We start from the raw sequence: 27746 nt of genomic DNA, 5'->3' as shown, positions 1-27746 counted from the left end.
TTTGTGCCATCTCTCAACTAATGACTATACTTTTCCATTTGGTTCAGGTATTGCTCATGTTGGCCCCATAGCCATCTCATTGCTGATCCAAATTACCTGTTTTACTTTTCTATTGGTACATTTTATGGTTTTGATTTTTGTTTGCCTATTATTTCTCAGCCAATATTTTCAATATGCTTTATTTCTCATAAAATAACTCTTGAGCATCAGATAATTTTTGAAAAAGAAGTATACATTGGTAACGACAATATTCCAAATCCCCATTTATACACTGAAAGAATTTTGGCATCAGGGTGCACTTGAATATGTAACAAAATAGACAAACATAGTAGAGAATTTATTTTTGTGTTTTTTTTTTTTATAATACGATAGTGGAGAATAAATGAAAGCAATGGACTCTGTCAGACAGCAGTAAAAATCTGGCTTTTGCAGTTCTTGGCCAACTGTTTCTTCAGATAATTCTTTATCTATGAGATTTACAAATGGTTCCTATCTCAAGAGGTTATGTGAAAAGATAAGAATATAAAATGTCATTTGGATTATCACTTCATATCATTATATCATATATATATATATATATATATATACTTCTAAATTTCTTCTGTATATCTTTTAATATATTACTTTATGTATTTTTAAGTAGTGATATACAGGTTTACCTTTGGTGATTCTTTTCTTTGTTTTGTCCTTCTTCTTTCTTACTCACTGCTTTAGAAAATTTACTCCATCATTCATTTGTCCTCAGGGGTGTGGAGTGAAAACAGTTTAGAATTACCTCTGGCAATGGAAACCTGAGGACCTCATAGGTCAGTCCCATTTTTAGTTGTCTATTTGTTTTAGAAACAGAATCTTTCTTCATAGACCCATGTGGCCTGTAGCTCACAGATATCTGCCTTCTCTTTCCTCTAGAATGCTGGGACTAAAGGCTTACCATGAACAACAATATAGAGAGGTATTTTTTGTCTTCTTTTGTTTTGTTTCTTGAGGTAGTTGAGCTATAGAAATATCCGATTCAATACTGGTAATCATGACATATCTTTTTGCTCCTTAGGCACCTAGATTCAAATAAATAATAATCACAATAAATTATCAAGAGCGTTTTTTTTTTCATTTAAAAGTCACTACATTGAGGAGGTCCAATCTGACATTAGTTTTAAACATTGAATTAAAATACTTTTGGTGTTGAACATTGTCAGTTCTCAATATTCTAACCCTAAACATGTTTTCACCAGCTTTCTTTCACTTCTTTTTATCTGAATATTAGCATTGTGGTTACTATAAGCTTTTATATTTTTGTTTAGAATATAATTCAATGAAGAATTTAAATAGTATATAAACATTGCTAGAGCTTTAAAATTTAACCTATTAATACATTATCTATGTATAATCTATTTTTGGAGATAATTGGTGCTTTGAGTAACCTCTAAGACATCTTATCTTGATATTCTATTATTCTTTCATTTTAGTCATCTACATAATTTGTGTAGGTAGGCTATCAGTTTAAAGAAATACTTCTTTGTTCTCAGTGTCTAAACTAAGTACTACTTAGGTCATCAAATTTGAGACTATAATTTCATTTCTGTTCAGAAACTTGAAGTAGATCAGATTATATTATCTTTATGTTGCTCCTCCTTATGGTAATCCTTATCATTCAAGATTAATTTCTTAAATTAACTGTTTGAGTGACGAGTCCCATGGGCGTCTGCTTCCCATCAGTTTTTGAGGACAACAGTTAGAAATATTATGAGGGTAGATAGCAGTTTGTTTTATGTCCTTCTTGGTATGTGGTAGTTGTCATGGGTCCCAGCAGACAGGAATGGACTTAATAAACATTATTAGTAGATTAACTGAAGTTATTCTTAGAATGCACATTTTTTCCAAATTCATTGAGAGCTCTTATTTGGCTCCATTTTAATAGATTCTGAGACCCAGTGTCTTAGTTATGTTTTCTATTGCTGTGATAAGACACTATGACCAAGGTAAAAAACAAAATTCAATTGGGGCTGGCTGGATTACAAGCTTGGAGGTTCAGTCTATTATCATCATGGTGAAAAGCATAGCAGCAGCTAGGGATGTGTGGTGCTGGAGGAGCTGAGAGTTCTGAATCTTGTTTTAAAGACAAACAGAAGACTGCAATCATCAGGCAGATAGGAGAAAGCTTTCTACGTCCATTTCCACAGTGACACACTTTCTCCACAAGGTCACAGGTCACACCTCCTAATAGTGTAACACCATGGGGCAAGCATATTCAAATCTCCACACCTAACTTGTAAACCTAACAAAAAAATTAGTAGAAAGAACAAAGAAGAGAATTTAAAAACAGATTTTTCTCACTGAACCCTATATAATAAACCAAAGAAAATATAAAAATAGTCACAATAATGATCTTTATTCCTCTATATTTCTTTAGTGTTTAAAATGAACACATGATATTTTAATTAGCTCACAAATATGAATGCAACATATGCTTAAGGAATCTACTCAAACACCAATTCTATTTTAATAATTTATTTTTGTTTGAATTATTTTATTGAACAATATTTCTACAGTATGTGTGATCACATTTTTCCTCCATTAGTTCCTCACAGATCTTTACAAATGTGCCCACCCACCCAAGTTTATGTATTGGTTTTCTTCAAACAAGCAACCAAATAAGAAGCACATAAAAAACGTCTCAATAATAATAAAACAAAACAAATAATTAGAAGAGTAGTAAGACAAAATCATGCTAAAAAAATCATCTAAATAAATACCTTTGAGTTTGTTTTGTGTTAGCGAGGAAATGGATCCTTCCAGTAAGTATAGTTAATATACCTAGTGTGGAATCTATCAGAGAAAACTAACTTTTCCTTTTCAAGTCAATATCAATTGCATATAGATTCTTGGCCAGGGTTAGGGCTCCATTTCCACTTCCCAAAATAATTTTCCTTTTCCATCTGATCACACCTGTGTACTGTACTTGCTTCCTTTATCTAATTCATGTCCACTTTTCCTTTGATTAGAAATATATTAAAACATGAATAGACATGTTAACAAGTCTATTGTGTTACACTATATATTATATAGTATATGTTGTATATCATATATTATGCATGTTCCTAAATACATAAATACAACCCATTCAGTTTCTATAATTTACATATGAATACACATACTTTTACATGGTTGTTATAATTTATAAGTCATGATAAGTATCTAAAACTATTTTTGATAGTTCAAACTCCTTCAATAATTTTCCTTTTCTGTGATAGTGAATAACAATTAAATTGATAGTGAAAATATGAAACCCTAGGCAAAGCTCCATTTCTTCTGAATGACAATTTTAAAAGTGGATATATATTAAAAGTGTTAATTATATATAATTTATATATATTATAAAATATATTGATATACATTAATATATACATGGATATGTATATAAAGAAGTATATGTGTATATTTGTGTATGTATATTCAAATTCTATATATCTTTTTTTTTCTTTTTTTCTTTATTAACTTGAGTATTACTTATTTACATTTCGATTGTTATTCCCTTTCCCAGTTTCCGGGACAACATCCCCTTAACCCCTCCCCCTCTCCATCCTCCCCCCATTACTGCCCTCCCCCCAACAATCACGTTCCCTGGGGGTTCAGTCTTAGCAGGACCCAGGGCTTCCCCTTCCACTGGTGCTCTTACTAGGCTATTCATTGCTACCTATGAGGTTGGAGCTCAGGGTCAGTCCATGTGTAGTCTTTGGGTAGTGGCTTAGTCCCTGGAAGCTCTGGTTGGTTGGCATTGTTGTTCATGGGTCTCGAGCCCCTTCAAGCTCTTCCAGTCCTTTCTCTGATTCCTTCAACGGGGGTCCCGTTCTTAGTTCAGTGGTTTGCTGCTGGCATTCGCCTATGTATTTGCTCTATTCTAGCTGTGTCTCTCAGGAGAGATCTACTTCCGGTTCCTGTCGGCCTGCACTTCTTTGCTTCATCCATCTTGTCTAATTGGGTGGCTGTATATGTATGGGCTCACACAGTATTGTCAACTTAGTTTTAAATCACAATTTGGGGGATTTTTTTTCCTTGGAGAACTTTGAACATACCTTAGCTGACTGTAATCCTTTGTCTATTGTTGACTGCCCATGAGATTTCCCATTCCATGTTAACAAGCCTTTTGGAGATATTCTTGTTCAGGTCTTGATTAAGCCATGTTTTTGAAACTTCATTAATGTAGCTTCTGTGTTATTCAAATCACCTGTGCTTTTCTCTATTGGTCCTTTATTCTACTCCATTCCTACTCTGGCATGGTCTCTTTTTACATTCTCATTGTCACCTGATTTTCCAGGTCAAACACAGAATTCTATATATCTTCATGAACTGTTATAGAATTGCCATTCAGAAGCAAAGGAGCTTTCCCCAGGGTTTGACATTTTCATTATCAATTTCATTTTTATTCACTACATACCACAAGAAAAGGAAATATTATGAATGATTTTGACCTATAAAAATAGTTTTAGATCATTTTCATGACTCTTATGCCCTTTGTCTGCATTCCATCTATTCTAGTTGCCTAATATGACAATTCTTTCTTCATCTCCTTTGTATATTTCATGATATACCCAAACTTGCACCTGCAATTTTTCTGTCATTGTCATCTGGAGCAACCAGTCATATTCTACAATTAACCAGAGGAATTGTGGTAAATCCCTGATTGTACAGCAACAGCTGAATATGAAACCGCTATTGGTTATATCATATATACAGTGTACTAAAAAGAATAGCAATATCAGTATTTAAATGTGTCTTTATACTCATTTAATAATGAGAATATATTAACAAAATTTTCAGACAAAGAGACAAAGAGAAACTAAGAGTTTCCCAATAGTGCAGGTTCATTAAGCTATCTCAACAATGTTTTAGCTAGAAAGAAACTACAATAAGATCAAATGCTTGAAAAGCAAAAAAATAGATAATAATATATGTTGCAGAATACTTGGTAACATTGTGAACAACGAGAATGTGTTATATACTGAAAAAACAAAAAACATAACAAAACAAACAGAAAAAGACATATTGATAGTTGTGGTATTGCTGGGCCCTTAGTACATGACTTTAATCACTCCAGCTAGAATACAGACATGCCCTTGCAATACACCTTTAATCCCAAACAAAGAAGATAACATTAGTTTGTAGGAGGAAACATCCATGTTTGAAAGTGATATTGAATTTATTGACATACAAAGTAAAGTTGGGGATTTAGCTCAGTGGTAGAGCGCTTGCCTAGCAAGCACAAAGCCCTGGGTTCGGTCCTCAGCTCCAAAAATCCTCAGCTCCAAAAAAAAAAAAAAAAAAATTGACATACAAAGTAAAATTATCAGAGAAGATTTTTCATTTACATCCCAAATAAGCCCCTATTTCACCCTCCTTCTTCTACAATGGTGTTTCCCCTCCCCAACCACCTGCCTTCCCAGGGAAAGATTTTATATAATAGGATATGCCCAACTCTCATAAGGAGAAGAAAGAGAAGTTATTTAACAGAGAACAGTACAGGGTGTGTATGGGGTGGGGGGTTGGGGAGGCAGGAAAGAAAGAAGCAGTTTAACCAGAATTTTCCTGGAGAGTTTTACAAAGTGAACAAGCTAGACACAGGTATAAACAAAATGACCCAGAAAATGAGAAAGAGGCAGCAGATTAGAACATATTGCTAGAGTTAGTTTGAGGTCAAGCAGAGCAAAAAGTCAGAGGCCAAGAGACAAGCCAGATTGAATCAGTTACCTTGGAGAGGATTTTGAGCCAGAACAGCTGAATTGACTAGCGAGCAAGAGTTCCAAAAGCACAAGAAAGGGTGAGTTTATTTAGCGCATGTCTCAGAGGCAGAAAACACTCTAGGTCTAGATTAGAATTTATAGAGACTAAAAGATTGCATGACTAGGCCTGGCTAGACAATTCCAGGACTAGGCATGGCTAGAAGATTCCAGGACAAGGCCTAGGTTAGCACACTGAGGCAATAAGCCTGTGTGATGACAATTAGAGCAGAATAAAAAACACTCTTACAAATATGCATAAAAACACACGTGAAGAGTGATTGCATCGTACATAATCAGTACGTATATAAAGATCAAATAAAGTGGCTTTGGTCATTGAGAGGAAAGTTAACACAAATAAAGCATTCTAGAATATAAGAAATTGTTTATTTTATTAACTTTACACTTCTTTGAGTTAATGCTTTCAATAAGCTGAGCAATTAAAAGCACTATAGATTAACCTAATCTTCCATCAATGTGGATTTATTATCCTACCTAATAAAGGTATAGAGACAAGAATTAATATGGTAAAACCACTTATAGTCACATACAAACATATTCACGGGAAAGAAAGAATTCACTGTAGTGAGAATTATGAGCCTCCAGTGTCAAACTAAAAGCACAGATGATTTTTTTTTTTTTTGGTCAGTGCTTTAAAACTAAAGAATTGTTAAGTTCAATTTAAAACTGCCTTAGTAAAATTATTGATTACCTTTTCTTTCAATTATTTTTCTTTAATTTTTTCTACAGTTGTTCCTGAAACATTGTGACATAATATTTTATTATTTTTTTTCTTTTTTTTTCTTTTTTTCGGAGCTGGGGACCGAACCCAGGGCCTTGCGCTTGCTAGGCAAGCGCTCTACCACTGAGCTAAATCCCCAACCCCGACATAATATTTTAAAATTGATTAGTTGATCCTTAGTTTCTCACACTACAAATAAAAATTTATGTCTTCACATAGTTTATATTCAAAAATTTAACTTATCTTGAATTTAAATTGTTTAAATGATGTGATATCTGAGTGAAGTCGAACACATTCTGAAGCATATTCCTCAAGCTGTAATAAATTAATTGAAATATAATGTGTAGTGGTGGCATAGGCATAGACATAAGAAAGACTATGCCATTTCAAAGAGGGCATTTAAAAAGAAGAAAGCTGAATTAGGAATCCATCAATCTCACAATGCAGGCACACCATTTCTGTACATAAGTTCAAGAGATGTTCCACCATACCACAAGGACACTTGCGGTATGATATCTATTCTAATTGTTCATATCAGCTTTCTTCATAATAGCCAGAAAGTACAAAGTAGATTTTCCTAAACCAAAGAGTGAATTATGAAAATGCAGTACATTTACACAATGAACTATTATAGCTATTAAAAACAATGACATCATGAAAGTTGTATGCAAATAGATGGAACTAGAAAAGATCATCCTCAGTGAGGTAACCCAGATTCAGAAAGACAAACATGGTATGTACTCACTTATAAGTGGATATTAGACATAAAGTAAAGGTTAACCATGTTACAATCTACAGATCCAAGGAAGAAAAGTAGGGCTCAATGAGGAAAATATGAATCTTTCTATTAAGGGTAATTAGAATAGATATCATGGGTGAACAGGTGGATGGGACTGGATGAGAAGAGGAATGGTGTAAGGAAACAGCAGGGATCAGGTTGGGCAGCAGAGAAAAAGGAATAGAGTACTGGAAGAGACAACTAGAATGGATAGAACATCGCTGGAATAAGTGACAAACCAAGCACAATGGAATCAGTGAAGATGAACATAGCTAAGACTCCTAGCACTGGTGCACATGGATCCTGACCTGACTATTTCCTGTAACCAGTCAAGATTTCCAATTGTGGGATTAGGACACCAACCTAACCAGAAAACCTTTAGACCTACAATATGTCCTGTGTCCTGCCTACAAGATGTACAAGGACAGGGGCCTCGCATAACTGTCATCAGCAAGAATTCACCCAGCAACTGATAGAAACTGATACAGAAACACAACCAAACATTAAGCAGAGATTGCATGAACTGGAAGGATTGTAGGAGCCAAAGGGTCAAGGAAACCACAAGAAAACCTACAGAATCAACTAACCTGTGCTCATAGGGACTGCTAGAGACTGAACCACCAACCAGGCTGCATAGGACTGACCTGGAACTCTTCAAATATGTCCTCTTGTATGGCATGATCTTCCAAATGCGGTTTCTAACAGCAGGAGGAGTATCTGCCTTCCACTCTGTTGACTGTATATGAGACCCTTTCCTCCTATTTGGCTGCCCCCTCTAGCCTGAATAGAGGATGTGTACTAGTCTACACATTAGTTCACTAGTCTTAGTGCAACTTGATATGCTGGAGATGTTCAATATCTACAGGACACCTCTTTTCTGAAGAGAAATGCAGAAATAATTGATGGGGGTGTGGTGGGGAGTAGAGGAGGGAAGGTAAACTGTGGCCTATGTGAGGTAAATAAATGAATTAGTTAATAAAATAATAGTAAATTACTTTTAAAAAAGAAAGTAGAGCAAAAAGAAAGCTGAAACAGGTTTTGAGAATGTCAAAAAATTAACAGGAAAACAAAATTAAGCAATAATGCTTTGAGAAATGATGCCTTTTGTTCCATGTTGCACACGCAGCAAAATACTGGTATGCAATGGAGGATTATATGGACTCAAGTAGGTCCCATCCTATTTGTGTGTGTGTGTGTGTGTGTGTGTGTGTGTGTGTGTGTGTGTGTGTGTGTGTGTGTGTGTGTGTGTGTGTCAGAAGTTCTCACACCTTGGAGTCTCCTGACTAAGGTTCTCTTAGCTAGTGTTGTACATTGATAAATTGACAGCTTGGGGCTATCAAGAACGGACTTGCTCCTAGATTCTAGTATGGACTGGATATGTAAGAAGCACTAATTTTTCACTGAAGGCCTGAAGTATTTCTGGAGAATGGCTGTTTTTCAGTCAACATCAGAAAGAGTTGGTTCTTTGTCAGTGAAGGAATGATGCAACAACAAGATAGACAAACCTGCCAGTGAATGTGAGGGCAAGCAGGAAAAAGGTAAATGTTTTTTCTCCCATGTCCTTGTATGTTTGCTGACACCAGAAGATGTGGCCCAGATTTAAGGTGCCTTTTTCTTTCTTTTTTTATTTAGTTTATGTTTTTACTTTTCCAATGTTATCCTCTTTCCCGGTTCCCCCTTCTTCCATCCCCATCCCCCTGCATTTATGAGAATGCTCCCCCTCCCACTCATCCACTCCCAGTTCAACACCCTGGCATTCACCTACAGTTGGGAAATGAACCTTCACAGGACCAAGGACTTCTCTTCGTATCGATGCCAGACAATGTCATCCTATCCTACACATGTGGCAGGAGCCATGGATCCCTCCACGTGCATTCTTTGGTTGGTGGTTTAGTCCATGGGAGCTCTGGAATATCTAGTTGATTGATATAGTAGTTCTTCCTATGGGGTTGCAAACCTCTTCAGCTCCTACAGCCCTTTTCCTAACTCCTCCACTGGGGTTCCCTACTCAGTCTGATGGTTAGCTTCAATCATCGTCATCTGTATCAATAAGTCTCTGGCAGAACCTCTCAGGAGACACCCATATCAGACTCCTCTCAGCAAGCATTTTGTAGCATCAGCAATAGTGACTGGGTTTAGTGGCTGCATATGGGATGAATTTCCAGGTGAGACAGTCACTGGATGGCCTTTCCTTCAATCTCTGCTCCACTCATTTTCACTATATTTCCTTCCTTGAGTATTCATTTCTTCTTTATAAGAAGGAATAATGCATCCACATTTTGGTCTTCCTTCTTCTTGAGATTCATATTGTTTGTGAATGGTATCTTGGAAATTCCAAGCTTTTGGGCTAATATCTACATATCAATGAGTGTATAACATGAGTGTTCTTTTGTGACTGGGTTACCTCACTCAAGATAATATTTTCTAGTTCCATCGATTTGTCCAAGAATTTCATGAAGTCGTTGTTTTTCATAGCTTAATAGTATTCCATCATGTGAATCTACCACGTTTTCTGTATCCATTCCACTTTTGAAGGACATGTGGGTTCTTTCCAGCTTCTAGCTTTTATAAATAAAGCTGCTATGAACATAGTGGAGCATATGTCCCCGTTATGGGTTGGAGCATCATTTGGGTATATACCAAAGAGTGACATACTGTGTCTTCAGGTATTACTATGGCTAATGTTCTGAAGAACTACCAGACTGATTTCCAGAGTGCTTGTACCAGCTTGTAATTCCACCAGAAATGGAGGAGTATTCCTGTTTCTCCACATCCTCACTAGTATCTGTTGTCACTTGAGATTTTGATCTTAATCATTCTGACTGATATAAGGTGGAATCTCAGGGTTGTTTTTATTTGCATTTCCATGATTACTAAGGATGTTGACCATTAATTTAGGTGCTTCAGTATTCCACAGTTGAGAATTCTTTGTTTAGCTCTGTACCCCATTTATAAAAGTGTTATTTGATTCTCTGGAGTCTAACTTCTTGAGTTCTTTATAAATATTAGGTATTAGCCCTCTATCAGATATAGGATTGGTAAAGATCTTTTCCCAATCTATTGGTCTCCATTTTGTCCTATTGACAGTTTCCTTTGCCTTACAGAAGCTTTGCAATTTTATGAGGTCCTATTTTTCTTCTTCAAATTCTATAATCAAGAAAAGTTTTTACAAGAATATCCAATATCTTTTTGGCTATTTTCGTTGATTCTGTATGCAGTCAAGTTGCAAACAAAGATTAGCCATCATGAAGATCTACACCAAATTACAATTTTTGCTTATTAGCTAAATAACACTAAAATAGTCACACCTAGAATCTATTTATTTATGATATGAAAGTATAACTACCAAACTGTGGTATAAGGATGAATATGATTAGTAGCTTTGACATACAGAGACACTCAGTATATGTTTAGTGAAATAAAATACAGCTTATTGAATACATGATTAATAAAAATGTACTTTTAAAATTATTAATGGAAAGTCAAAGTAAAACATATACTCATTCTGCAGTTAAAGTTCCATGTGTGTTGTTTACGCCATCCATATAAATTATAGTTTTGGGTTTTGTTGCTTGGATGGGGTTATTTATTTGCTTTTGTTTGCTTCTATTTCACTTTGATATTTTGAAAAGGGATCTTATAGGGTATCCTTGAAATGACTATGAAGTTTACATTGGCCTAAAGCTCATTATATCCCTACTTCACCCTGCCAAGCACTATAACAAGAAATACATACTACAAGGGTCAGAAGTTTATACTACTACAACACATGTTATCAGGTTTATCATGGTGTAAGTATTTCCAACTACTAACCTGTAAGTTTTGATAGTCTGAGAACTTGTTCCAATCCCTGGCAGAAAATAAAACTGGGGTTTTCTATGAACCTTTCACTGAGGTCATCTAAGACCATTGGAAATTACAGATATTTACATTATGATTGAGAACAGTAACAAAAGTAATGTAAAAAAGTAAAAATAAAAATCATTTTATGGTTGCTGTTCATGAGAGCAAGGAACTCTATTAAAGGGTGGTAGCATCAGGAAGGATAATTATCAATAATCTAGACTTTTGCTATGATTTAATGATTTCCAGTCACTCTATTACCTACATAGACACATGTATAAAGAGATAAAGTTACTGTTTAACATGGCTTCAGAGAACTAATTTTAGTAACTAAAAGTATAAAAGAATTTGTAGTTTTTCTCCAGGGTTACCAACTGGAATATCTCATAAGTAACAACCATTGAAATAGCCTAACTTTATAAATTTAAGAATCATTTTGTGGAAATACACAAAAAGTTTCACCTGTGATTATAACATAGCACTCAAGAGAGGCACATCAAATTATTTTGTATTTTCTAATTTACAACACACATATACATAAGTTGTTATACTTTAAATATTTTCTGCAAAAAAAAAAAACTTAGATTTGCTGTTTCAAAACAGTTCAACTGAGAAAACACCTTTTTAAAAACCAGTCTTTTTAAAGAGCAGACACATCTTGATGGCACATCAAAATATTTTGTATAAAAATAACATATGGGAAATGAAATAGGCCCAAATATACTACCAGTTCACATGACTTTAGTTTAATGGAATAGCAACTCGCTTTAAAACATTTGCTTTCATTCTTTCAGTCTCAAACAATTTGAGATTTTTTTTTCTTTTTGATGTCTGTATTTTTACCAGAAAATGGATGAATACTAGTCCACTAAGAAAATTTGAAAATTTGTTTACCTGTTCTGAAAAGGAAAAAGACAGGAAACAAAAAATAAGTATACAAACATATTGCCAAAATCTTGACTCTAGAAATAGAGTTCTTTTCCCAAAGTGAAAAAAGGAAAACTTATTCTAGAACCAAAATAGAAAGATCATGGAAACAGAACATAAACAGAGATACAGGAAGTTATGAAACAAATGGATTTAACCGATATCCATAGAACATTTAAAACAAAAGAATATAATGTCTATTCCACAACTTATGGGACCTTCTCCAGAATTGACCATATAATTGGTCACAAACTAGCCTCATCAAATACAAGAAGATTGAAATAATCCCATGAATTATATCAGATCATCACATCCCCACAAATTAAGTCTGGTCTTCAATAACAACCGAAACAACAAAAAGGACACACACACACACACACACACACACACACACACACACACACATACACACACACACACACACACACACACACTAAATAATGTTCTACTCAATGATAATTTGGTCAAGGAAGAAATAAAGAAAAAAATGAAGACTTTTGAGAATTTATTAAAAATGAAGGCACAGCATACCAAAAGTTATGTGAAACAATGAAAGCAGTGATAAGAGGAAAAATCATAACTCTTAGTGCCTCCAAAAAGAAACTAGAGAGAACATATACTAGCAGCTTGAAAGCACACCGAAAAGCATTGAAACAAAATGAAGCAAATACACCCAAGAGGAGTAGATAACAGGAAATAATGAAACACAGGGCTGAAGTGAACCAAGAAGAAACAAAAGGAAGTATAAAAATAATCAACAAAACCAAGAGCTTGTCCTTTGAGAAAAACAAAATAGATAAACAATTACCCAGAATAACCAGAGGACACAGAATAACAAAATCAGAAATGAAACAGGAGGCAGGAAAACAGAAACTGAGGAAATTTAAAAAAAAAAAAAGCCAGGCCCATAACTCCCTGCTCCCAATCCCAGTGGGAGAGAGAGCTGATCACCCAGACGCATGGACAATCCTGAGACTGAAGGGCACGACAGACTGCCACTTCTGCCCATCTTTGTCCACATTCCTGGCCCAAAAGGAAACTGTATAGGGCCTCTGGGCACAGGAAGATAGGGGTAGTCAAGCTGCAGGAGCCAGGCAGTCCAGACTGCACCCAGATCTGAACTGACCTGGTCAAACAGCTCGCTGCACACTAATCCTGTGAGAGGGAGGGCTAGAACTTCAGAGGGGCAGACACACCTGGGAAAACAGAGGAGACTACTCTCTGCCCACATTTCGACTCTAAAGGAAAATGTCTAGCACCATTTGGGTCCCCTGCAAAGGAACCCAGGAGAAGTAGGAGCAGGCCTTCTGTTTCCTGTCCCACAGGGACAGCTGAGAACCAGTGGACAGGAATGATTTCACACCTGAAACCAGAACACTCTGTTCCCATAACTGGCTGAAAGAAAAGAGGAAAACAGGTCTACAGCTTTCCTGACACACAGGCCTTTAGGACGATCAAGCCAATGTAAGAAATACCAAAACAAGGTAACACCAGAAACAACCTGATAGCAAGAGGCAAGTGCAGGAAACCAAGCAACAGAAACCAAGACTACATGGCATCATCAGAGCCCAATTCTCCCACCAAAACTAACACTGAATATGCAAATACACAAGAAAAGCAAGATCTAGATTTAAAACCACATTTGAAAATGATGATGGAGGACTTTAAGAAAGAACTAAAGAAATCCCTTAGAGAAATACAGGGATACAAAACTAAACAAGTAGAAGCCCTTAGAGAGGAAACAAGCATCACCAACAGAATGTAAGAGATAGAAGAGAGAATCTCAGGAGCAGAAGATTCCACAGAAATCATCAACACAACTGTCAAAGATAATGTAAAACGGAAAAAGCTACTGGCCGAAACATACAGGCAATTCAGGACACAATGAGAAGATCAACCCTAAGGATAATAGGTGTAGAAGAGAGCGAAGACTCCCAACTCAAAGGACCAGTAAATATCTTCAACAAAATCATAGAAGAAAAATTCCCTAACCTAAAGAAAGAGATGCCCATAAACATATATGAAGCCTACAGAACTCCAAATAGATTGGACCAGAAAAGACACTCCACCATAACATAATAGTCAAAATACCAAATGCACAAAACAAAGAAAAAATATTAAAATCATTAAGGGAAAAAGGTCAAGTAACATATAAAGGCACACCTATTAGAATTACATCAATCTTCTCACCAAAGACTATGAAAGCCAGAAGATCCTGGACTGATGTCATACAGACCTTAAGAGAACACAAATGCCAGCCCAGGTTAATGTATTCAGTAAAACTCTCAATTAACATAGATGGAGAAACCAAGATATTCCATGACAAACCAAATTTACACAATATATTTCTGCAAATCCATCCCTACAAAGGATAACAAATGATAAAGCCCAACACAAGGATGCAATCTACACCCTAGAAAAAAGCAAGAAACTAATTGTTTTGCAACAAAACAAAGAAAAGACAAGCACTCAAATATAATCTCACCTCCAAATACGAAGATAACAGGAAACAACAATCACTATTCTTAATATCTCTCAACATCAGTAGACTCAATTCCCCAATAAAAAAAGACACAGATTAACAAACTGGATAAGCAATCTGCATTCTGTTGTCTACAGGCAACACACGTCAGAGACAAAGACAGACACTACCTCAGAGTAAAAGGCTGGAAAACAACTTTCCAACCAAATGGTCTGAAGAAGCAAGCTGGAGTAGCCATTCTAATGTCAAATAAAATCGATTTTCAACCAAAAGTCATCAAAAAAGATAAGGAAGACTAATTTCCAGAATTAGTCTGGAGGTTCCTCAGAAAATTGGACATTGAACTACCTGAGGATCCAGCTATACCTCTCTTGGGCATAGACCCAAAAGATGCCCCAACATATTTCAAAGACCCATGCTCCACTATGTTCATAACAGCCTTATTTATAATAGCCAGAAGCTGGAAAGAACCCAGATGCCCTTCAACAGAGGAATGGATACAGAAAATGTGGTACATCTACACAATGGAATATTACTCAGCTATCAAAAACAATGACTTTATGAGGCAAATGGATGGAACTGGAAAATATCATCCTGAGTGAGGTAACCCCTATCACAGAAAAACACACATGATATGCACTCATTGATAAGTGGCTATTAGCCCAAATGCTTGAATTACCCTAGATGCACAGAATACATGAAACTCAAGAAGGATGATCAAAATGTGAATGCTTCACTCCTTCTTTAAAAGGGGAACAAGAATACCCTTGGCAGGGAAGAGAGAGGCAAAGATTAAAACAGAGACTGAAGGAACACACATTCAGAGCCTGCCCCACATGTGGCCAATACATACACAGCCACCAAACTAGATAAGATGGATGAAGCAAAGAAGTGCAGCCTGACAGTAACCAGATGTAGATCTCTCCTGAGAGACACACCCAGAATACAGCAAATACATAGGCGAATGCCAGCAGCAATCCACTGAACTGAGAATGGGACCCCCCCGTTGAAGGAATCAGAGAAAGGACTGGAAGAGCTTGAAGGGGCTTGAGACCCCATATGAACAACAATGCCAACCAACCAGAGCTTCCAGGGACTAAAGCATTACCCAAAGACTATACATGGACTAACCCTGTGCTAAAACCTCATAGGTAGCAATAATAGAAAAGTAAGAGCAGCAGTGGAAGCAGAAGCCCTTGGTCTTTCCAAGACTGAACCCCAGTGGACGTGATTGTTGGGGGGAGGGTGGTAATGAGGGGAGGATTGGAAGGGAAAGCCTATATAGAAGGGGAGGGGGAAGGGTTAGGGGGATGTTGACCTGGAAACTGGGAAGGGGAACAACAATCGAAATGTAAATAAGAAATACTCAAGTTAATAAAGTTTAAAAAAAGATAAGGAAGAACACTTCATATTCAGCAAAGGAAGAATCCACCAATATGTACTCTCAATCCTAAATATTTATGCTCCTAATACAAGGGCACCTACACACAAAAAAGAAACCTTACTAAAGCTCCAAGCACAAATTGCACCTCTCACAATAATAGTAGGAGATTTCAACACCCCACTCTCATCAATGGACAGATCATGGAAATGGAAATTAAACAGAGACATAGACAGACAAACAGACATTATAAACCAAATGGACTTAACAGATTATTATAAAACGTTCTATCCTAAAACAAAAGGATACCACCTCATGTTACTTTCTCCACAATTAACCACATAATCAGTCACAAAACAGGTCTCAACAGATACAGAAAGATAGAAATAATCCAATGCGCCTATCAGACAAACACAGGCTAAAGCTGGTCTTCAATAACAATAAGGAAAGAACGCCCACATATACATGGAATTTGAACAATGCTCTACTTAATGATAACCTGGTCAAAAAGAAAATGAAGAAAGGAATTAAAGACTTGTTAGAATTTAATGCAAATGAAAGTACAACATACCCAAACTTATGAGACACAATGAAAGCTGTGCTAAGAGGAAATCTCATAGCTCTGAGTGCCTGCAGAAAGAAACAGGAGAGAACATATATCAGCAGCTTGACAGCACACCGAAAATCTCTAGTACAAAATGAAGCAAATACACCCACGAAGAGTAGAAGGCCGGAAATAATCAAACAGAGAGCCAATATCAACCAAGAAGAAACAAAAAGGACTATACAAAGAATCAACATGACCAAAACCTGGTTCTTTGAGAAAATGAACAAGATAGATAAACCAGTAGCAAGACTAACCAGAATACAAAGAGAGTGTGTCCATATTAGCAAAATCAGAAATGAAAAGGGAGACATAACAACAGAATCAGAGGAAATTCAATAAATCATCAGATCCTACTACAAAAGCCTGTATTCAACAAAACTTGAAAATCTAGAGGAAATGGACAGATACCAGGTACCGAAGTTAAATCAGGAACAGGTAAAACATGTAAACAATCCCGAAACTCCTAAAGAAATAGAAGCAGTCATTAAAAGTCTCCCAACCAAAAAGAGCCCAGGTCCAGATGTGTTCAGTGCAGAATTCTATTAGACTTTTATAGAAGACCTCATACAAATGCAATCCAAACTATTCCACAAAATTGAAACAGAGTGCTACCGAATTCATTTTATGATGCCACAATTACTCTTATACCTAAAGCACAAAAAGACACAACAAAGAAAGACGACTTCAGAACAATTTCCCTTATGAATATCGACACAAAATTACTCAATATAATTCCTGCAAACTGAATCCAAGAACACATCAAAACAATCATCCATCTTGATCAAGTAGGCTTCATCCAAGGTATACAGGGATGGTTTAATATATGGAAAATCATCAATGTAATCCATTATATAAACAAACTGAAAGAACAAAACCACATGATCATTTCATTGGATGCTGAGAAAGCATTTGACAAAATTCAACACCCCTTCATAATAAAAGTCCTGGAAAGAACAGGAATTCAAGGCCCATACCTAAACACAGTAAAAGCCATATACAGCAAACCAGTAGCTAACATTAAACAAAATGGAGAGAAACTTGAAGCAATTTCACTAAAATCAGGGACTAGACACAGCTGCCCACTCTCTCCCTACTTATTCAATATAGTTCTTGAAATCCTAGCCAAAGCAATCAGACAACAAAAAGGAGATCAAAGGGCTTCATATTGTAAATGAAGAAGTAAAAATATCAGTCTTTGCAGATGATATGATTGTATATTTAAGTGATCCTAAAAGTTCCACCAGAGAACTATAAAACCTGATAAACACCTTCAGCAAAGTGGCTGGGTATAAAATTAACTCAAAAAATTCAGTAGCCTTCCTCTACACAAAAGATAAACTAGCTGAGAAAGAAATTAGGGAAACGACACCCTTCATAATAGTCCCAAATAATATAAAATACCTTGGTGTGACTCTAACAAAGAAAGGGAAAGATTTGTATGATAAAAACTTCAAGCCTCTAAAAAAAGAAATTGAAAAAGATCTCAGAAGATGGAAAGATCGCCCATGCTCATGGATTGGCAGGATTAATATAGTAAAAATGGCCATTTTACCAAAAGCGATCTACAGATTCAATGAAATCCCCATCAAAATACCAATCCAATTCTTCAAAGAGTTAGACAGAACAATTTGCAAATTCATCTGGAATAAAAATAAACCCAGAATAGCTAAAACTATCCTCAACAATAAAAGGACTTCAGGGGGAATCGCTAGCTCTGAATTCAAGCAGTATAACAGAGCAATAGTGATAAAAAACTATGTGGTATTGGTACAGAAACAGACAGATAGATCAATGGAATAGAATTAAAGACCAAGAAATGAATCCACATACCTATAGTCACGATTTTTGACAAAGGAGCCAAAACCATCCAATGGAAAAAAGATAACATTTTCAGCAAATGGTGCTGGTTCAACTGAGGTCAACATGTAGAAGAATGCAGATCGATCCATGCTTATCACCCTGTACAAAGCTTAAGTCCAAGTGGATCAAGGACCTCCACATCAAACCAGACACACTCAAACTAATAGAAGAAAATCTAGGGAAGTATCTGGAACACATGGGCACTGGAAAAAATTTCCTGAACAAAACACCAATGGCTTATGCTCTAAGATCAAGAATCGACAAATGGGATCTCATAAAACTACAAAGCTTCTGTAAGGCAAAGGATACTGTGGTTAGGACAAAACGGCAACCAACAGATTGGGAAAAGATCTTTACCAATCCTACAACAGATAGAGGCCTTATATCCAAAATATACAAAGAACTCAAGAAGTTAGACCGCAGGGAAACAAATAACCCTATTAAAAAATGGGGTTCAGAGCTAAACAAAGAATTCACAGCTGAGGAATGCCGAATGGCTGAGAAACACCTAAAGAAATGTTCAACATCTTTAGTCATAAGGAAATGCAAATCAAAACAACCCTGAGATTTCACCTCACACCAGTGAGAATGGCTAAGATCAAAAACTCAGGTGACAGCAGATGCTGGCGAGGATCGGAGAAAGAGGAACACTCCTCCATTGTTGGTGGGGTTGAGATTGGTACAACCATTCTGGAAATTACTCTGAAGGTTCCTCAAAAAAATTGGGCCTTGCACTACCTGACGACCCAACTATACCACTCTTGGGTATATACCCAAAAGATGCTCCAAAATATAACAGAGGCACATACATGCTCCACTATGTTCATAGCAGCCTTATTTACAATAGCCACAAGCTGGAAAGAACCCAAATGCCCTTCAACAGAGGGATGAATACAGAAAAGGTGGTACATCTCCACAGTGGAATACTATACAGCTATCAAAAATAATGACTTTTTGAAATTCATTGACAAATGGATGGAACTGGAAAATATCAACCAGAGTGAGGTAACCCAATCACAGAAAAACACACATGGTATGCACTCATTGAGAAGTGGATATTAGCCCAAATGCTCGAATTACCCTAGATGCACAGAACACAAGAAACTCAAGAAGGATGACCAAAATGCAGATGCTTCACTCCTTCTTTAAAAAGGGAACAAGAATACCCTTAGGAGAGGATAGGGAGGGAAAGTTTAGAACAGATTCTGAAGGAACGCCCATTCAGAGCCTGCCCCACATGTGGCCCATACATATACAGCCACCAAATTAGATAAAGTGGATGAAGCAAAGAAGTGCAGGCCGACAAGAACAGGATGTAGATCTCTCCTGAGAGACATACAGCCAGAATATGACAAATACATAGGCGAATGCCAGCAGGAAACCACTGAACTGAGAACGGGACCCTGTTGAAGGAATCAGAGAAATGACTGAAAGAGCTGAAGGGGCTTGAGACCCCATATGAACAACAATGCCAACCAACCAGAGCTTCCAGGGACTATGGCCACTACCTAAAGATTATACATGGACTGACGCCAGGACTCTGACCTCATAGGTAGCAATGAATAGCCTAGTGAGGCACCAGTGGAAGGGGAAGCCCTTGGTCCTGCCAAGGCTGGACCCCCAGTGAATGTGATTGTTGGGGGGAGGGCGGTAGTGGGGGGAGGGTCGGGAGGGGAACACACATATAGAAGGGGAAAGGTAGGATGTTGGCCTGGAACCCAGGAAAGGGAATAACATGAAATGTAATAAGAAATACCCAATTAAATAAAGATGGAAAAAATATCAGATCCTACTAAAAGAACTTTTACTCAAGAAAACTAGAATATCAACAGGCACCAAAATTGGTGTGATTCTAAACAAGCAAGTGAAAGATCTTTATGACAAGAAATTCCAGTCTCTGAAGTAAAAAACTGGAGAAGGTCACAGAAGACGGAATGATCTCCAATGCTCATGGATTGCCATGATTAATATGGTAAAAATGGCCATTTTGACAAAAACAATCTACAGATTCAATGAAAATCCCAACAAAATTCCAAATCAATTTTTCATAGAGTTAGAAAGAAAAATTTGGAATTACAAAAGACCTAGGATAGTGAAAATTATGCTCAACAATAAAAGAAGTTCTGGGATAATCACCACTCCTGACCTCAAGCTGTATTACAGATCAACAGTGAAAAAAAAAGTATGGTATTGGTACAGAGACAGGAAGGTAGATAAATGGAATACAATAGAGGACTAAGAAATGAACCCACACACCTATGGTCATTTGATCTTTGACAAAGGAGCTGAAATCATCCAGTGGAATAATGATAGCATTTTCAACAAATGGTGCTGGTTCAACTGGAGGTCAACATGTAGAAAAATGTCAATCGATCCATTCTTATAGCAATATACAAAGCTCAAGTCCAAGTGGATTTAGGACCTCCACATAAAACCAGAAACACTAACACTAATAGCAGAAAAAAATGGGGAAGATCCTTGAACACATGGTCACTGGAGAAAATTTCCTGAATAGAACACCAGTGACTTATGCTCTAAGATCAAGAATTGATGAATTGAACCTTATAAAATTGAAAAGCTTCTGCAAGGTAAACAACTCTGCCATTAGGACAAAACATTAACCAACAGGTTGGGAAAAGACTTTTTACTAATCGTACATCCCATAAACCCTAATATCCAATATATACACAGAATTCAATAAGACTCCAGAGAATGAAATAACCCCATTAAAATTGCGTACAGAGCTAAACGAAGACTTCTCAGCTAAGGAATATCAAATGTCTGAGAAGCACCTAAAGAATTGTTCAACATCCTTAATCATCAGGGAAATGCAAATCAAAACAAGTCTGAGATTCCATCTCACACCAGTCAGAAGAGCTAATTAGCTGAAAAAAAAAAAAAAAAAAAAAAAACCAGGTGACAGCAGACACTGGTTAGGATGTGGAGAAAGAGGAACATTCCTCCATTGTTGGTGGGATTGCAAAATGCTACAACCACTCTGGAAATCAGTCTGGTGTTTCCTTAGAAAATTGGATATTGCACTCGCTACCTGAGGACCCTCTTATACCTCTCCTGGGCATACAACCAAAAGAAGCTCCAACATACAACCAAGACAAATGCTCCACTTTGTTCATAGCAGCTTTATTTATAATATCCAGAAACTGGGAATAAACCAGTGGTGCTTCAACAGAGGAATGGATGAAAAAAATATGGTATAGGAGCAGTGTTTTCGAGATCCTGGGAATATGTATCTTGCTTCAACAGTGTTTGGATGGAACAGACCAGGGGACTCCTACTTTATTAACTTCTATGTGCCTTACAATTCTCTCTAGTCACACCCTCCAGGATCTCTCCTTGCTGCCTTCGGCTCTTCGGACCAACCAGCACTGTCTTAATGGTTAGCCCCATAATCCGGATCAGCCCTCTTCTCTCAGATTCATCAGAATCATTCCACCGAAGTGGAAGCTGTTGTGAAACAGCTGGTCAACTTGCATCTGCAGGCACCTATCACTCTCTGCAGGCACCCTATACCTATCACTCTCTGGACTTCTCTTTTGATCAGAGCGAAGTGGCTTTAGAGGGCATAAGTCACTTCTGCGAATTGGCCGAGAAGTATGAGGGCACCCAGCCTCCCCACAAGCTGCAGAACAGTCGCGGGAGCCCTGCACTCTTCCAGGATGTACAGAAGCCATCTCAAGGTGAATGGGGTAAAACCCTGGAGGTCATGGAAGCTGCCTTGGCCCTGGAGAAGGACGTGAACTCGGCCCTCTTGGATCTGCATGCCTTGTGTTCTGCCCTCACAGACCCACACCTCTGTGACTTCTTAGAAAGCCACTTCCTGGATAAGGAGGTGAAGCTCATCAAGAAGATGGGCCACCACCTGACCAACCTCCATAAGGAGGCAGGGCTACAACCAGTGCAGACTGGCATGGCCCAGGCATCTCTGGGCGAGTATCTCTTTGAGCGCCTCACTCTCAAGCAGGACTAGGCCTCTGGGCCTTCCAAGGGGCTCCCTGCTCTGCTCTGCACCAGCTGCCTCAGCACCTCCGCCCGAATGAACCTCAGAAGCCACTACATAGCTTTGTAGCTGCCCTGGAGCCTCTCCAAAGTCTGGGAGCAAGGAAAAATAAAACTTTTTGAAATACCCCCCCCCAAAAAAAAAAGAAAGAAAGAGAGGAAGAAAGAAAGAAAATATGGTATATTTATACAAAATATCATCCTAAATGAGGTAAATACAATCATAAAAGAACAAATATCATATGTACTCATTCTACGATAAGTGTCTATAGCCAAAAAGGTTGGACGACTCAAGATACAATTCACAAACCACATGAAGCTCAAGAAGACCAAAGCTTGCATGTTTTAGTCCTTCCTATAAGGGGGAAGAAAACACTCGCAGGAGGAAATATGGAGACACAATGTAGAGCAAGGATTGTAGGAAAGGCCATCCAGGGCCTGCCTCTCTTAGGGATCCATCACATATACAAATACCAAAATCAGACACTTGCTGGTGCCAAGAAGTACATGCTGACAACCTGATATAGCTGTCTCTTGTGAGACTCTGCTAGAGCTTGACAAATACAGAGGTGGATGCTAGCAGCCAACCTTTGGACTGAGAACAGGGTCGCCAATGGGGGAGTTAGAGAAATGAATGAAAGACCTGAAGGGGTTTGCAACCCTATAGGACAAACAACAATATCAACTAACTATACCTCCAGATCTTCTAGGGATTAAACCACCAACCAAAGAGTACACATGGAATAACCCATGGCTCCAGCTGCACATGTAGAAGAGGATGGCATTGTTGGCATCAATGGGAGGAGACACCCTTGTTCTTGTGAAGGCTCGAAGACCCAGTGTAGGGAACTGCAGGGGAGAGAGGCAGGAGGCAGTGGATGTGTGGGTGGATAGGGGAGCACCTTCATAGAAAACAGGGTGATGGAGGATGAGATAGGGGGTTTCCAGAAGGGAAAAAAGGGAAAGGGGATTACATTTGAAATGCAAATAAATATGATATGCAATAAAAAAAGAAAAAAAGTCAGCATTGTCTAGGAACACAGAATTGACTTGCCTTAAATTTTATGTTCCATTGGTTTTTTCATTTTTAAGTACATTGTTAGAAACAAGGTAACAAGTGGGTTACCATATATTTGGAGTTTCTCTTCTGTAGGCTTTAGATATTATCTATTGACATTTCCACACATGGACATTAAAATCACATTAGAAAAATCATGTGCCAGAACTTACTGTACACACTTGATCAAGGAAAGTGTATACCCTTACTACTTACAATGGGTCAGACATTTATCAGTAAGACAGCAATTATCACCTTTCATCTGACAGTCCTTATTTCTATCAAGGACCAACAGTCAAGGAGAGTTCGACTCTCTCTCTGGAGTTTTCAGCATGGTTTGGTCACTATTAATGATATCATTATCTCAACTGCCATCTTTCTGTATTCTAGTTTCCCATATGGACATACAATCTAAATGTCCACCCTTTTCTTTGATATGACATGATCTGACCCTTTCACCTCACATCAGGACTCTTCTCCGTATTTTCTTTCTCAATTCTCCACTGCACATTGATCTGACTCCACAACAACAGTCTTTTGTGAGCACCTCTGGATTTGGGTCCTCTATCTTATCAATGCATATTCCACTTACATTTCAGTAAGACAATTTCTGAAGCATCTCTAACCTTGCTGCCTTCTCTTTCTCCCTTAACTTCCATTTCTGTAATCTACATACATTTATGTAGAAAGACACGTTGCTATTTGATGCATCATGTGAAAGTTAATATTAGTAATTAAGATAGCAGTTATTTGCCTTGACTAGCTTACTAGTAAAAGCAAAATTATCAGGCAGATTGTTGCCTTTGAAACTGCCATACTTTTTAAATTTTAACTTGGTTAGTCAGTAAATTCTGATATTATGGAAAGAAGCAAACAGGTTCCTCTATGTTTCTGGCATTGCACACACAAAAAAGCTCTAATCAATTAATCATTCTTGTCAAAGATCCAGTGAAGGACACAGCTTTGTATCCAGGAACTTTTTTCATCTGTGTGTGTGTGGGGGGGTGTGTTTATGTGTGTATCTGTTTTGTACATACAAAATAAAAGGATGAGCAAGCCAAAATAGGGCTGCAAAACAACTAAAAGTGACCACAGATACTCAAATATGTCATTTCATAAAAACATGATTTCAGGAAATCAGAGTGCCCTTTCAACTACAGAAGCAATAAGAATAAAAGGGACCTTTTCTAAGTCATAAGTGAAATTTCTTCAGGGAACAGGGGAAAGAAAAGTGCACTTTCTACTCTCACACAAACCATGATAGAGATTTCCAGATACACCTGCGTCTCTGTGCCTCATAATGCCTCCACAAATTGGCCTCAAGAGCACAATAAATAAAAGAATGAGTTCCTATGTCAAATTCTCAAATTTTAATTCAAAGGGGACCCCCTAGATGACTCACAAGAAAGTAAAAGTTTGCTAAACCCCAAATATATATATAAATATATTTTCCAAACATTTATACACACACACACACACACACACACACACACACACACACACACACACACACACACACACACACAGAGTCAATGACATATGACAAAAAGGAATGAAGTGAAGAAGGCTCAAACAAACCAGGTTCCAAAGCTCAGGGCTATTTCACCTCCTTCCTAATGAAAGTACTATAAACCCCATTTGTCTCCATTTTAAGGAGTAGGCCTGATTTCTAAAAAAGCTATAAGGCACCAACTTCAGGAGTAAACCATGAGTCCCAGAAACTCAGTCATAAGACACCAGCTCTAGGAACAGGTCATAAAATCCAGAATAGGATCATTAAACCCCCTCCTTCTTGAGACCCCATATGAACAACAATGCCAAACAACCAGAGCTTCCAGGGACTAAGGCCACTACCCAAAAACTATACATGGACTGACCCCGGCTCAACAGCATAGGTAGCAATGAATAGCCTAGTAAGGCACCAGTGGAAGGGGAAGCCCTTGGTCCTGCCAAGACTGGACCCCCAGTGAATGTGATTGTTGGGGGGAGGGCGGTAATGGGGGGAGGATTGGGAGGGGAACACCCATAGAGAAGGTGAGGGGGAGGAGTTACGGGGATGTTGGCCCAGAAACCGGGAAGGGGAATAACAATTGAAATGTAAATAAGAAATACTCAAGCTAATAAAGATGGAAAAAAAAAAAAAAGCCTGCGGATAACCACAAAAATGGGGATATATCTCAGAATGTCCATATGCGCTGAGCAGCCCTATTTCATCACATTGTTGAACATTCACGAAATAAGAATGCGGAACTATGACCACCTGTGACCCACCTAGCAACCACCAATCCTTCTAGTGAGTTCCCAAGTGGTTCCCTATAAGAAGGTGTGCCATATCTTTTTTTCTGGGGTAGCCAGTTTAGAAAATGGTTGATCCCCTCTGCACAATAAATGCTCTTTGTTTCTTCAATTTTCAGATCCTTACACTACTCATGCAAGATTAAGCTCAAGCAAAGATTCTGAAAGGTGTGAACAAATGTTCCCAGTTCTCTTCTGTTGAACTTTTTACAAGAGCTTACTAAAATGTCCATGACTGTGGAGAGATTGGAATGTTGTAAGTTCTGAGCCTAAAAGCCTAAATACAAATTATCTTGGTCCATTGTAGACTCCTGAATGACCATTGTCATCCTTTGTATGTCACTAAACATTATTGTCACCATTACATAAAATCCTTTAGAATGTATTGTAGTTTGCTTTCTATTGTTGTGCTAAAACACCATGGCCAAAAGAAAAGGAGTGGAAAGGGATTATTTCTGTTTACCACTTTCAGGTCATAGTCCATCATTAGGGGATTCAAGGCAGGGTCATACAGCAGGAACTTTTAACTGTGTTAATTATAGGAATTGAACGGAATTCACTGGGTCTGGTGGTAATTGGTATTATCTGTCGAGCCACATTACCAGGTGCTAGAATCTTCATTAATAATTTTGCTGTTGTGTTAGTATTACATGAAATCTCTGAATCTTTTACCTTGAAACATGGAGCTTGGGGAAATATGAATCTACATTCCCCACCCATGGTCACTCATGTTTGAATACAGAAAATTTTCCCTTATCCCCTCTGTAATGAAAAGTTCTTACAATGATAGTGTTGCCCTCAAATCATGCCATCAAATGCTGTCCCATTTTGCTCACTAAATGCAATAATCATAACCATTCAAATGCTAGTTGTTCTGCAGCAATAGAAAATGAGTATTCACACACACACACACACACACACACAAACACACAAACACTACTGCTACTACCATTAATAATAATAATGAAAATTAAAGATTAAAGGTATTGAAGCTATTTGCAGTGTAGGTTAGTAATGGGAGATAAATTCTCAATCACTTGCTTCTTTACATTTCAGTGAGGCAACTTGCAGGAAAAACAGACAAATATGACAATATACATATAAGTATATTTGGCTATTGACCCCATTTTTCATAACTAGTAAATAAATTATTCTATGGTCAGTGTCCGGGGTTTTGGGGAGTGAGCTATTTTCACTATGATATTTTCTGTAGGGATATGAAGTTGAAAAAGATTGCTTCATTTTTTGAAAAGGTCTTATTCTTACAACCCTGAAAAAAATTTAATTTGAAAATAACTTTTTAATAAATTCCTTTGAAAAGGATCATTAACATCTGTAATACTTTGCTAAAAAAAGAACCTAATGGTCATATAATTAAGTTTTCTAAAGTTTTGGTTTTATCAATTTATAATGAACTTATGTGACTTTCTGTTAAGAAAATTTTGAGGATTATGATCTCATTTATTGCTAAGTGAAAGAAAATTGCTATTGATATTGAAGGATCTTGTGTTTGCTTTATATCCCTGCTCATTCTTACATATTGTTATAATTTTTATCCATATATATTCTTTTCAGATTTTTTGGGATACTGTATATGTTCGCCAATGAACTCTGAAATGTTTGTCTCGTAGATGATATAAACAGACATTTAAGGTGATTTTTCCCCTGTAGGGATTTGCAAAAAGAAATTACTTTATGTCTTTCAATTTTCCTTAAAGATATATATTTTCTCCTTATATCTCTGCACAGACATCCACTTCTGTATTCAAATTTAAAAACGTAGTATTTTGATATTTATATTTGAGTGTGTCTATTTTTAGTATCACTTTTTTCCCTTTACATCTCCATATAGGTATGTGCTTGTACTTGTGGTTTTCTTATGTATATCTGTATATACACCTCTATGTGTCTCTCCCTCCATATATCTTTCTACATCTGTATGTCTCCATAAATATTGCACTTGTATCTCTCTCTCATTACTTT

The 27746-nt window shown here is 37.3% G+C and overlaps 1 pseudogene; it reads left to right on the top strand.

Annotated features, from left to right (window-relative positions):
- The window catches only part of LOC116887840, a 57632-nt pseudogene extending 35250 nt beyond the window's left edge, over positions 1–22382 (top strand).
- The last annotated feature ends 5364 nt before the right edge of the window (positions 22383–27746 follow it).

The sequence above is a fragment of the Rattus rattus genome, chromosome X, assembly GCF_011064425.1.
Source record: "Rattus rattus isolate New Zealand chromosome X, Rrattus_CSIRO_v1, whole genome shotgun sequence".
In the NCBI taxonomy this organism is placed as follows: domain Eukaryota; kingdom Metazoa; phylum Chordata; class Mammalia; order Rodentia; family Muridae; genus Rattus; species Rattus rattus.
The sequence above is the reverse complement of the archived record's forward strand: the minus strand, read 5'-3'. Positions and strand labels throughout refer to the sequence as shown.